Source organism: Eriocheir sinensis, chromosome 39 (assembly GCF_024679095.1).
Source record: "Eriocheir sinensis breed Jianghai 21 chromosome 39, ASM2467909v1, whole genome shotgun sequence".
Classification (NCBI taxonomy): domain Eukaryota; kingdom Metazoa; phylum Arthropoda; class Malacostraca; order Decapoda; family Varunidae; genus Eriocheir; species Eriocheir sinensis.
This window is the reverse complement of record NC_066547.1, coordinates 17088621-17101387: the sequence shown is the minus strand read 5'-3', so window position 1 is coordinate 17101387 and position 12767 is coordinate 17088621. Positions and strand designations below refer to the sequence as shown.

Sequence of the window (12767 nt, the reverse complement as noted above, 5' to 3'; positions counted from 1 at the left end):
TTCCCGGTGGATCCTAATGGTCGGTGGTGGGGTTTATATCCTTCTTAATATATCAAGTTACATATCATGGCAAGAATTTGGCCCGTCGCTGGTACACTGTAAAGCCACAAATTTGGGCCCTTGTTGCTACCGGGTTAAGTTAGGTCTTGTTAGGATAGCTCAGCAAGTTTGGGCAGGTTAGGATAGCTTAGATTTAATTCTCTAAATATATGGTCTTGGGGGGGGACACACCTGGAGATACATTTCTGTTTATATTGTGTTTTGATAGTGGCTTGCTAAGACTAGATTAGGTTCATTAAAGTTTGGTTAGGTTAGGATAGCTTAGATTTAATTCTCAAAATATATGGTCTTGGGGGGGACACACCTGGAGATACATTTCTGTTTATATTGTGTTTTGATAGTGGCTTGCTAAGGCTAGATTAGTTTCATTAAAGTTTGGTTAGGTTAGGATGACTTAGATTTAATTCTCTTTATATATAGTCTGGGATGACACATTGAAGCATATGTTTTTACTTTTTGCATATTTGGCGTCAGAACACAGGCTGGGGAAGGAGACGGTGGCTGAGTGGTTAGCGTGCCGGTCCTGCGTTCGCCGCATCATGGATGAGGAGGGTTTGAATCCACTGCTGCCACAGGCTACTTGTCCTGAAGACCACCACCATCATCCTGGACTGTATGGGACTGTCCAAGGGAAAGCAAGATGGGGCCGCTATAAACACTTGCCGGCTTGGGCCCACCACCAGGCCCAGCCAAGGGAGGTAAGGAAAAAAAATATGGCTAGGTTTGAATAAGTTTTAGGTTAGAATAGCTTAGTATTAAATTATCTTGTAACTATTATTATTGTCAATATTATCATTCCTATTACGTGTAATATTATCCAGCTTGTAAGGGACTGTATGCATATACAAATACACTGTATTGCCAAAAAACAAGGGGAATTAACTATTTTAATGATAAATATAAGTGAATCTCGTTATTGAGGACCAGGAGACAGATTTTGTGTTGGAAGTCAGTAAATATAAGAGGCTGAGTACAACTGTCTGGCAATGTTGGCACTGCCTCAAAGTATAGGCCTGGCTGTATGTATAGACTTATGAGGGGAGAGAGAGAGAGAGGGAGGGTAGAGGAAGAAAAGTATGTAAAAAAACAAATATGAGAGAGAGAGTATCAATTAATTATCTTAATTATACAGCCCTTGATAGAGAGAGAGATTTTATAATATATTATCCCATGCTGTCTTTCCCAGTACAAGACTTTGAGAGTGGACACATATTTGCAGGTTGGTGTAGCAGTGCCGGGAGGTGCCATAACACAGGGCACTCCTCACCTCAACAACAGTCTCTTCACCGACAAGTAATTCTTCACCAACAAGCTTTTCAGCAGCCTGGAGAAATAGGTAAGCTTTCTCTACTCATTTCCTGCCCTGCCTTCATTACCCCCGCCAGAAGCCTCCAAAGGGTGAACCCGTTATATTGAGCTGTAAAATGTTCAGCAGCTCACTTAGTAACCCAGTGTGTTGTAAAATGTTCACTACCTCCCCTTGCTTAGAGGGAAAGGCCTTTTAACCCAGTGGTGGTGGTGGTAGCAGCGGGGATCATGTTTCCTAACCCGGTAGCAGCGGGGATCATGTTTCTTAATGGTCCCCCCAAGCGAGAAAAATGAGAAAAAATCACCCCTCACACAAACCATTTCATAATACATATCAAAGCATTTGTGATCAGTTTACACATCATCTATTTTGGGGGGTTTAAATCATGGCACAAATTTGGCCCGTTGCTGCTACACGGTAAAGCCACAAATTTGGCCCGTTGCTGCTACACGGTAAAGCCAAAAATTTGGCCCGTTGCTGCTACACGGTAAAGCCACAAATTTGGCCCGTTGCTGCTACACGGCAAAGCCACAAATTTGGCCCGTTGCTGCTACACGGTAAAGCCACAAATTTGGCCCGTTGCTGCTACACGGCAAAGCCACAAATTTGGCCCGTTGCTGCTACACGGTAAAGCCACAAATTTGGCCCGTCTCTGCTACCGGGTAAGAAACATGATCCCCGCAGGGTTAAGCATAGGGTGCATGATATATGTTTCCCAAAGTGCTTACTACACACTGGATACATATTATACATGCAAGATTGGTTTTGCTTTATAATATAGTTAGATTAATTTGATTTATTTATTCAGCCCTTGACAGAGAGGAAAGTAATATTTCTTATTGTACAAGGGACTTACCACAGACATGTCGCCAACCTGATTTTGTATAAGTTTAAACCCAGGAATAAGTCACCTCCAATCCTGGCATCAAAGTTCCTTAAGCCCCTAACTCACTCACCGGTGCTAATGCAGGAGTCAAGTCATCATTATACAGTAAATATTGGTGTGAAAAAGACTCCTAATATTGGCCGCATCATGTGTGGAAATACATATTAAAAGGAAGCCTAGCCAGCAGGGAGGGAGGAGGAGGCTCACTACATGGTTTGGTCTCAAAAGCTAACAGGCTATATTTTCACCTGCAAGGGTAGATATATATTTTTCTGCTTACTTTTTGCCTTATTTTACAGCCTTTGACAGAGAGGAAAGTAATACACATAAACTGATCACAAATGCTTTGATATATAATATGAAATGGTTTGTGTGAGGGTGATTTTTTCTCATTTTTCTTGCTTGGAGGGACCATTAAGAAACATGATCCCTGCCACCACCGGGTTAAGTTAAAGTTTTCTAAAGAAAGAATTGCTACATTACATTTGTAAGTCACTGACACAACAAAAACACGTCCTCACACTCACCACCATCACTTTGTTGATGCGTCATGGACAGCGATATTAGGTAGGGTTAGATACACGGGAGCCAAGGTTCAGAGGAGCTGCTTCGTGCAGACTCCTATGTTCTTATGTCACTGGACGAGGTGGAAGGATGCTTGGGTGCCATAGTAGGGGTCAAAATGCAGTGTGTGTATTCCAGAGAAATGTTCCACTCACAGTGCTGGCTAGCTTCAGACTGAGGAGAAAGACAGCGTCTCCGCCATAGCAGGGCACGATAACAGAAAACCTTATTCCCGATAACCGATAACTGATAATGAAAAACCTTAACAACACCCTGCGCCGTATCCGAGATCGCCACGCGCTAAATTTCAAATGTCGCTATTGAATATGACAAGCTTTCAGCCATAAACTCAACATAATCATCATGTATTATATATGAAAACATGCAGAATTAAATGGTACACATAAAGAAACTCACTACGGCCAGGCCAAAACAACACCCCGCACTGTATCCGAGATCGCCACGCGCGCTAAATTTCAAATGTCGCTATTGAATATGACAAGCTTTCAGCCATAAACTCAACATAATCATCATGTATTATATATGAAAACATGCAGAATTACATGGTGCACATAAAGAAACTCACTACGGCCGGGCCAAAACAGCGCCCTCTGCTGTGTCCGAGATCGCCGCGCGCGCTAAATTTCAAATGTCGCTATTGAATATAACAAGCTTTCAGCCATAAACTCAACATAATCATCATGTATTATATATGAAAACATGCAGAATTAAATGGTGCACATAAAGAAACTCATTACGGCCGGGCCAAAACAGCGCCCTGCGCCGTATCCGAGATCGCCACGCGCGCCAAATTTCAAATGTCGCTATTGAATATAACAAGCTTTCAGCCATAAACTCAGCATAATCATCATGTATTATATATGAAAACATGCAGAATTAAATGGTACACATAAAGAAACTCACTATGGCCGGGCCAAAACAACACCACGCACCGTATCCGAGATCGCCATTCGCGCTAAATTTCAAATGTCGCTATTGAATATAACAAGGTTTCAGCCATAAACTCAACATAATCATCATGTATTATATATGAAAACATGCAGAATTACATGGTGCACATAAAGAAATTCACTACGGCCGGGCCAAAACAGTGCCCTGCGCCGTATCCGAGATCGCCACGCTCGCCAAATTTCAAATGTCGCTATTGAATATAACAAGCTTTCAGCCATAAACTCAGCATAATCATCATTTTTATATATGAAAACATGCAGAATTAAATGGTGCACATAAAGAAACTCACTACGGCCAGGCCAAAAGAACACCTCGCACCGTATCCGAGATCGCCGCGTGTGCCAAATTTCAAATGTCGCTATTGAATATAACAAGCTTTCAGCCATAAACTCAACATAATCATCATGTATTATATATGAAAACATGCAGAATTACATGGTGCACATAAAGAAACTCACTACGGCCGGGCCAAAACAGCGCCCTCTGCTGTGTCCGAGATCGCCGCGCGCTAAATTTCAAATGTCGCTATTGAATATAACAAGCTTTCAGCCATAAACTCAACATAATCATCATGTATTATATATGAAAACATGCAGAATTAAATGGTGCACATAAAGAAACTCACTACGGCCGGGCCAAAACAGCGCCCTGCGCCGTATCCGAGATCGCCACGAGCGCCAAATTTCAAATGTCGCTATTGAATATAACAAGCTTTCAGCCATAAACTCAGCATAATCATCATGTATTATATATGAAAACATGCAGAATTAAATGGTACACATAAAGAAACTCACTGCGGCCGGGCCAAAACAACGCCCCGCACCGTATCCGAGATCGCCATTCGCGCTAAATTTCAAATGTCGCTATTGAATATAACAAGGTTTCAGCCATAAACTCAACATAATCATCATGTATTATATATGAAAACATGCAGAATTACATGGTGCACATAAAGTAATTCACTACGGCCGGGCCAAAACAGTGCCCTGCGCCGTATCCGAGATCGCCACGCTCGCCAAATTTCAAATGTCGCTATTGAATATAACAAGCTTTCAGCCATAAACTCAGCATAATTATCATTTTTATATATGAAAACATGCAGAATTAAATGGTGCACATAAAGAAACTCACTACGGCCAGGCCAAAACAACACCTCGCACCGTATCCGAGATCGCCGCGTGTGCCAAATTTCAAATGTCGCTATTGAATATAACAAGGTTTCAGCCATAAACTCAACATAATCATCATGTATTATATATGAAAACATGCAGAATTACATGGTGCACATAAAGAAACTCACTACGGCCGGGCCAAAACAGAGCCCTCAGCAGTGTCCGAGATCGCCGCGCGCTAAATTTCAAATGTCGCTATTGAATATAACAAGCTTTCAGCCATAAACTCAACATAATCATCATGTATTATATATGAAAACATGCAGAATTACATGGTGCACATAAAGAAACTCACTACGGCCGGGCCAAAACAGCGCCCTCTGCTGTGTCCGAGATCGCCGCGCGCGCTAAATTTCAAATGTCGCTATTGAATATAACAAGCTTTCAGCCATAAACTCAACATAATCATCATGTATTATATATGAAAACATGCAGAATTAAATGGTGCACATAAAGAAACTCACTACGGCCGGGCCAAAACAGCGCCCTGCGCCGTATCCGAGATCGCCACGCGCGCCAAATTTCAAATGTCGCTATTGAATATAACAAGCTTTCAGCCATAAACTCAGCATAATCATCATGTATTATATATGAAAACATGCAGAATTAAATGGTACACATAAAGAAACTCACTGCGGCCGGGCCAAAACAACGCCCCGCACCGTATCCGAGATCGCCATTCGCGCTAAATTTCAAATGTCGCTATTGAATATAACAAGGTTTCAGCCATAAACTCAACATAATCATCATGTATTATATATGAAAACATGCAGAATTACATGGTGCACATAAAGTAATTCACTACGGCCGGGCCAAAACAGTGCCCTGCGCCGTATCCGAGATCGCCACGCTCGCCAAATTTCAAATGTCGCTATTGAATATAACAAGCTTTCAGCCATAAACTCAGCATAATTATCATTTTTATATATGAAAACATGCAGAATTAAATGGTGCACATAAAGAAACTCACTACGGCCAGGCCAAAACAACACCACGCACCGTATCCGAGATCGCCGCGAGTGCCAAATTTCAAATGTCGCTATTGAATATAACAAGGTTTCAGCCATAAACTCAACATAATCATCATGTATTATATATGAAAACATGCAGAATTACATGGTGCACATAAAGAAACTCACTACGGCCGGGCCAAAACAGCGCCCTCTGCTGTGTCCGAGATCGCCGCGCGCGCTAAATTTCAAATGTCGCTATTGAATATAACAAGCTTTCAGCCATAAACTCAACATAATCATCATGTATTATATATGAAAACATGCAGAATTAAATGGTGCACATAAAGAAACTCACTACGGCCGGGCCAAAACAGCGCCCTGCGCCGTATCCGAGATCGCCACGCGCGCCAAATTTCAAATGTTGCTATTGAATATAACAAGCTTTCAGCCATAAACTCAGCATAATCATCATGTATTATATATGAAAACATGCAGAATTAAATGGTACACATAAAGAAACTCACTACGGCCGGGCCAAAACAACACCCCGCACCGTATCCGAGATCGCCATTCGCGCTAAATTTCAAATGTCGCTATTGAATATAACAAGGTTTCAGCCATAAACTCAACATAATCATCATGTATTATATATGAAAACATGCAGAATTACATGGTGCACATAAAGAAATTCACTACGGCCGGGCCAAAACAGTGCCCTGCGCCGTATCCGAGATCGCCACGCTCGCCAAATTTCAAATGTCGCTATTGAATATAACAAGCTTTCAGCCATAAACTCAGCATAATCATCATTTTTATATATGAAAACATGCAGAATTAAATGGTGCACATAAAGAAACTCACTACGGCCAGGCCAAAACAACACCTCGCACCGTATCCGAGATCGCCGCGGGATCCAAATTTCAAATGTCGCTATCGAATATAACAAGCTTTCAGCCATAAACTCAACATAATCATCATGTATTATATATGAAAACATGCAGAATTACATGGTGCACATAAAGAAACTCACTACGGATATGCCAAAACAGCGCCCTCTGCTGTGTCCGAGATCTCCGGTCGCGCTAAATTTCAAATGTCGCTATTGAATATAACAAGCTTTCAGCCATAAACTCAACATAATCATCATGTATTATATATGAAAACATGCAGAATTAAATGGTGCACATAAAGAAACTCACTACGGCCGGGCCAAAACAGCGCCCTCTGCTGTGTCCGAGATCGCCGCGCGCTCTAAATTTCAAATGTCGCTATTGAATATAACAAGCTTTCAGCCATAAACTCAACATAATCATCATGTATTATATATGAAAACATGCAGAATTAAATGGTGCACATAAAGAAACTCACTACGGCCGGGCCAAAACAGCGCCCTGCGCCGTATCCGAGATCGCCACGCGCGCCAAATTTCAAATGTTGCTATTGAATATAACAAGCTTTCAGCCATAAACTCAGCATAATCATCATGTATTATATATGAAAACATGCAGAATTAAATGGTACACATAAAGAAACTCACTACGGCCGGGCCAAAACAACACCCCGCACCGTATCCGAGATCGCCATTCGCGCTAAATTTCAAATGTCGCTATTGAATATAACAAGGTTTCAGCCATAAACTCAACATAATCATCATGTATTATATATGAAAACATGCAGAATTACATGGTGCACATAAAGAAATTCACTACGGCCGGGCCAAAACAGTGCCCTGCGCCGTATCCGAGATCGCCACGCTCGCCAAATTTCAAATGTCGCTATTGAATATAACAAGCTTTCAGCCATAAACTCAGCATAATCATCATTTTTATATATGAAAACATGCAGAATTAAATGGTGCACATAAAGAAACTCACTACGGCCAGGCCAAAAGAACACCTCGCACCGTATCCGAGATCGCCGCGTGTGCCAAATTTCAAATGTCGCTATTGAATATAACAAGCTTTCAGCCATAAACTCAACATAATCATCATGTATTATATATGAAAACATGCAGAATTACATGGTGCACATAAAGAAACTCACTACGGCCGGCCAAAACAGCGCCTTCTGCTGTGTCCGAGATCGCCGCGCGCGCTAAATTTCAAATGTCGCTATTGAATATAACAAGCTTTCAGCCATAAACTCAACATAATCATCATGTATTATATATGAAAACATGCAGAATTAAATGGTGCACATAAAGAAACTCACTACGGCCGGGCCAAAACAGCGCCCTGCGCCGTATCCGAGATCGCCACGCGCGCCAAATTTCAAATGTCGCTATTGAATATAACAAGCTTTCAGCCATAAACTCAGCATAATCATCATGTATTATATATGAAAACATGCAGAATTAAATGGTACACATAAAGAAACTCACTGCGGCCGGGCCAAAACATCGCCCGCAACGGTATCCGAGATCGCCATTCGCGCTAAATTTCAAATGTCGCTATTGAATATAACAAGGTTTCAGCCATAAACTCAACATAATCATCATGTATTATATATGAAAACATGCAGAATTACATGGTGCACATAAAGTAATTCACTACGGCCGGGCCAAAACAGTGCCCTGCGCCGTATCCGAGATCGCCACGCTCGTCAAATTTCAAATGTCGCTATTGAATATAACAAGCTTTCAGCCATAAACTCAGCATAATTATCATTTTTGTATATGAAAACATGCAGAATTAAATGGTGCACATAAAGAAACTCACTACGGCCAGGCCAAAACAACACCTCGCACCGTATCCGAGATCGCCGCGTGTGCCAAATTTCAAATGTCGCTATTGAATATAACAAGGTTTCAGCCATAAACTCAACATAATCATCATGTATTATATATGAAAACATGCAGAATTACATGGTGCACATAAAGAAACTCACTACGGCCGGGCCAAAACAGCGCCCTCTGCTGTGTCCGAGATCGCCGCGCGCGCTAAATTTCAAATGTCGCTATTGAATATAACAAGCTTTCAGCCATAAACTCAACATAATCATCATGTATTATATATGAAAACATGCAGAATTACATGGGGCACATAAAGAAACTCACTACGGCCGGGCCAAAACAGCGCCCTCTGCTGTGTCCGAGATCGCCGCGCGCTAAATTTCAAATGTCGCTATTGAATATAACAAGCTTTCAGCCATAAACTCAACATAATCATCATGTATTATATATGAAAACATGCAGAATTAAATGGTGCACATAAAGAAACTCACTACGGCCGGGCCAAAACAGCGCCCTGCGCCGTATCCGAGATCGCCACGCGCGCCAAATTTCAAATGTCGCTATTGAATATAACAAGCTTTCAGCCATAAACTCAGCATAATCATCATGTATTATATATGAAAACATGCAGAATTAAATGGTACACATAAAGAAACTCACTGCGGCCGGGCCAAAACAACGCCCCGCACCGTATCCGAGATCGCCATTCGCGCTAAATTTCAAATGTCGCTATTGAATATAACAAGGTTTCAGCCATAAACTCAACATAATCATCATGTATTATATATGAAAACATGCAGAATTACATGGTGCACATAAAGTAATTCACTACGGCCGGGCCAAAACAGTGCCCTGCGCCGTATCCGAGATCGCCACGCTCGTCAAATTTCAAATGTCGCTATTGAATATAACAAGCTTTCAGCCATAAACTCAGCATAATTATCATTTTAATATATGAAAACATGCAGAATTAAATGGTGCACATAAAGAAACTCACTACGGCCAGGCCAAAACAACACCTCGCACCGTATCCGAGATCGCCGCGTGCGCCAAATTTCAAATGTCGCTATTGAATATAACAAGGTTTCAGCCATAAACTCAACATAATCATCATGTATTATATATGAAAACATGCAGAATTACATGGTGCACATAAAGAAACTCACTACGGCCGGGCCAAAACAGCGCCCTCTGCTGTGTCCGAGATCGCCGCGCGCGCTAAATTTCAAATGTCGCTATTGAATATAACAAGCTTTCAGCCATAAACTCAACATAATCATCATGTATTATATATGAAAACATGCAGAATTAAATGGTGCACATAAAGAAACTCACTACGGCCGGGCCAAAACAGCGCCCTGCGCCGTATCCGAGATCGCCACGCTCGCCAAATTTCAAATGTCGCTATTGAATATAACAAGCTTTCAGCCATAAACTCAGCATAATTATCATTTTTGTATATGAAAACATGCAGAATTAAATGGTGCACATAAAGAAACTCACTACGGCCAGGCCAAAACAACACCTCGCACCGTATCCGAGATCGCCGCGTGTGCCAAATTTCAAATGTCGCTATTGAATATAACAAGGTTTCAGCCATAAACTCAACATAATCATCATGTATTATATATGAAAACATGCAGAATTACATGGTGCACATAAAGAAACTCACTACGGCCGGGCCAAAACAGCGCCCTCTGCTGTGTCCGAGATCGCCGCTAAATTTCAAATGTCGCTATTGAATATAACAAGCTTTCAGCCATAAACTCAACATAATCATCATGTATTATATATGAAAACATGCAGAATTACATGGGGCACATAAAGAAACTCACTACGGCCGGGCCAAAACAGCGCCCTCTGCTGTGTCCGAGATCGCCGCGCGCGCTAAATTTCAAATGTCGCTATTGAATATAACAAGCTTTCAGCCATAAACTCAACATAATCATCATGTATTATATATGAAAACATGCAGAATTAAATGGTGCACATAAAGAAACTCACTACGGCCGGGCCAAAACAGCTCCCTGCGCCGTATCCGAGATCGCCACGCGCGCCAAATTTCAAATGTCGCTATTGAATATAACAAGCTTTCAGCCATAAACTCAGCATAATCATCATGTATTATATATGAAAACATGCAGAATTAAATGGTACACATAAAGAAACTCACTGCGGCCGGGCCAAAACAACGCCCCGCACCGTATCCGAGATCGCCATTCGCGCTAAATTTCAAATGTCGCTATTGAATATAACAAGGTTTCAGCCATAAACTCAACATAATCATCATGTATTATATATGAAAACATGCAGAATTACATGGTGCACATAAAGTAATTCACTACGGCCGGGCCAAAACAGTGCCCTGCGCCGTATCCGAGATCGCCACGCTCGTCAAATTTCAAATGTCGCTATTGAATATAACAAGCTTTCAGCCATAAACTCAGCATAATTATCATTTTTATATATGAAAACATGCAGAATTAAATGGTGCACATAAAGAAACTCACTACGGCCAGGCCAAAACAACACCTCGCACCGTATCCGAGATCGAACCGAGTTACAAATTTCAAATGTCGCTATTGAATATAACAAGGTTTCAGCCATAAACTCAACATAATCATCATGTATTATATATGAAAACATGCAGAATTACATGGTGCACATAAAGAAACTCACTACGGCCGGGCCAAAACAGCGCCCTCTGCTGTGTCCGAGATCGCCGCGCGCGCTAAATTTCAAATGTCGCTATTGAATATAACAAGCTTTCAGCCATAAACTCAACATAATCATCATGTATTATATATGAAAACATGCAGAATTAAATGGTGCACATAAAGAAACTCACTACGGCCGGGCCAAAACAGCGCCCTGCGCCGTATCCGAGATCGCCACGCGCCAAATTTCAAATGTTGCTATTGAATATAACAAGCTTTCAGCCATAAACTCAGCATAATCATCATGTATTATATATGAAAACATGCAGAATTAAATGGTACACATAAAGAAACTCACTACGGCCGGGCCAAAACAACACCCAGCACCGTATCCGAGATCGCCATTCGCGCTAAATTTCAAATGTCGCTATTGAATATAACAAGGTTTCAGCCATAAACTCAACATAATCATCATGTATTATATATGAAAACATGCAGAATTACATGGTGCACATAAAGAAATTCACTACGGCCGGGCCAAAACAGTGCCCTGCGCCGTATCCGAGATCGCCACGCTCGCCAAATTTCAAATGTCGCTATTGAATATAACAAGCTTTCAGCCATAAACTCAGCATAATCATCATTTTTATATATGAAAACATGCAGAATTAAATGGTGCACATAAAGAAACTCACTACGGCCAGGCCAAAACAACACCTCGCACCGTATCCGAGATCGCCGCGTGTGCCAAATTTCAAATGTCGCTATCGAATATAACAAGCTTTCAGCCATAAACTCAACATAATCATCATGTATTATATATGAAAACATGCAGAATTACATGGTGCACATAAAGAAACTCACTACGGCCGGGCCAAAACAGCGCCCTCTGCTGTGTCCGAGATTGCCGCGCGCGCTAAATTTCAAATGTCGCTATTGAATATAACAAGCTTTCAGCCATAAACTCAACATAATCATCATGTAAGTCTAGGTGAGTAGGGTAGTAGTAGCCTAGTATAGTAAAATCACTGAGAGCTGATGCCTACATATATATATATATATATATATATATATATATATATATATATATATATATATATATATATATATATATATATATATATTTATATATGTAGTGGGTATTGGGTATATCACACACACACACACACACACACACACACACACACACACACACACGTCAATATGGTCACTGGGCACAGCATGGTGAGCTCTCTTCCTCTCCTTGCCAGCCTCACTGGTTATTTGTTTTCCTGAGACAGATTTATTTACGATAATGACCATTTTTTAGTAAGTATTAAACTGTTTGCATGGAGAAAATAAGGAGAAAGAAAAGGTGTGAAATATGCACTTTAAATTTGGTATTGGCCAGCAGCCTCATCAGTGGCTGTCAGCCAGTGAGGAACAGGGAAAACTGACACGCTCTCCCTGTGGAAGGTGCTTCT

At 41.2% G+C, this 12767-nt stretch overlaps 1 long non-coding RNA gene and 1 other non-coding gene across 52 annotated transcripts in view; both read left to right on the top strand.

Annotated features, from left to right (window-relative positions):
* LOC127009111 (uncharacterized) overlaps nt 1-12767 on the top strand; it is a 123553-nt gene that overhangs the window by 41032 nt on the left and 69754 nt on the right. For 28 of the 50 annotated variants that reach the window (XR_007761641.1, XR_007761644.1, XR_007761638.1 and 25 more), the window contains 2 exons: nt 535-758; nt 1280-1396. The exons of 11 other annotated variants lie outside the window; for them this stretch is intronic. This is a non-coding gene — a transcript (uncharacterized LOC127009111). The remainder of the gene's footprint in view (nt 1-534; nt 759-1279; nt 1397-12767) is intronic. 11 more of the 50 variants (XR_007761658.1, XR_007761657.1, XR_007761650.1 and 8 more) reach the window with 2 other exon arrangements.
* Nucleotides 4300-8999, top strand: LOC127009113 (uncharacterized). 2 transcript variants are annotated; one of them, XR_007761660.1, is made up of 3 exons: nt 4300-5008; nt 5176-5682; nt 8383-8999. It is a non-coding gene; the product is annotated as an uncharacterized LOC127009113 (long non-coding RNA). The 2 variants fall into 2 exon arrangements; XR_007761659.1 differs by lacking the exon at nt 8383-8999 and adding an exon at nt 6020-6791 and having other exon boundaries at nt 4472-5008.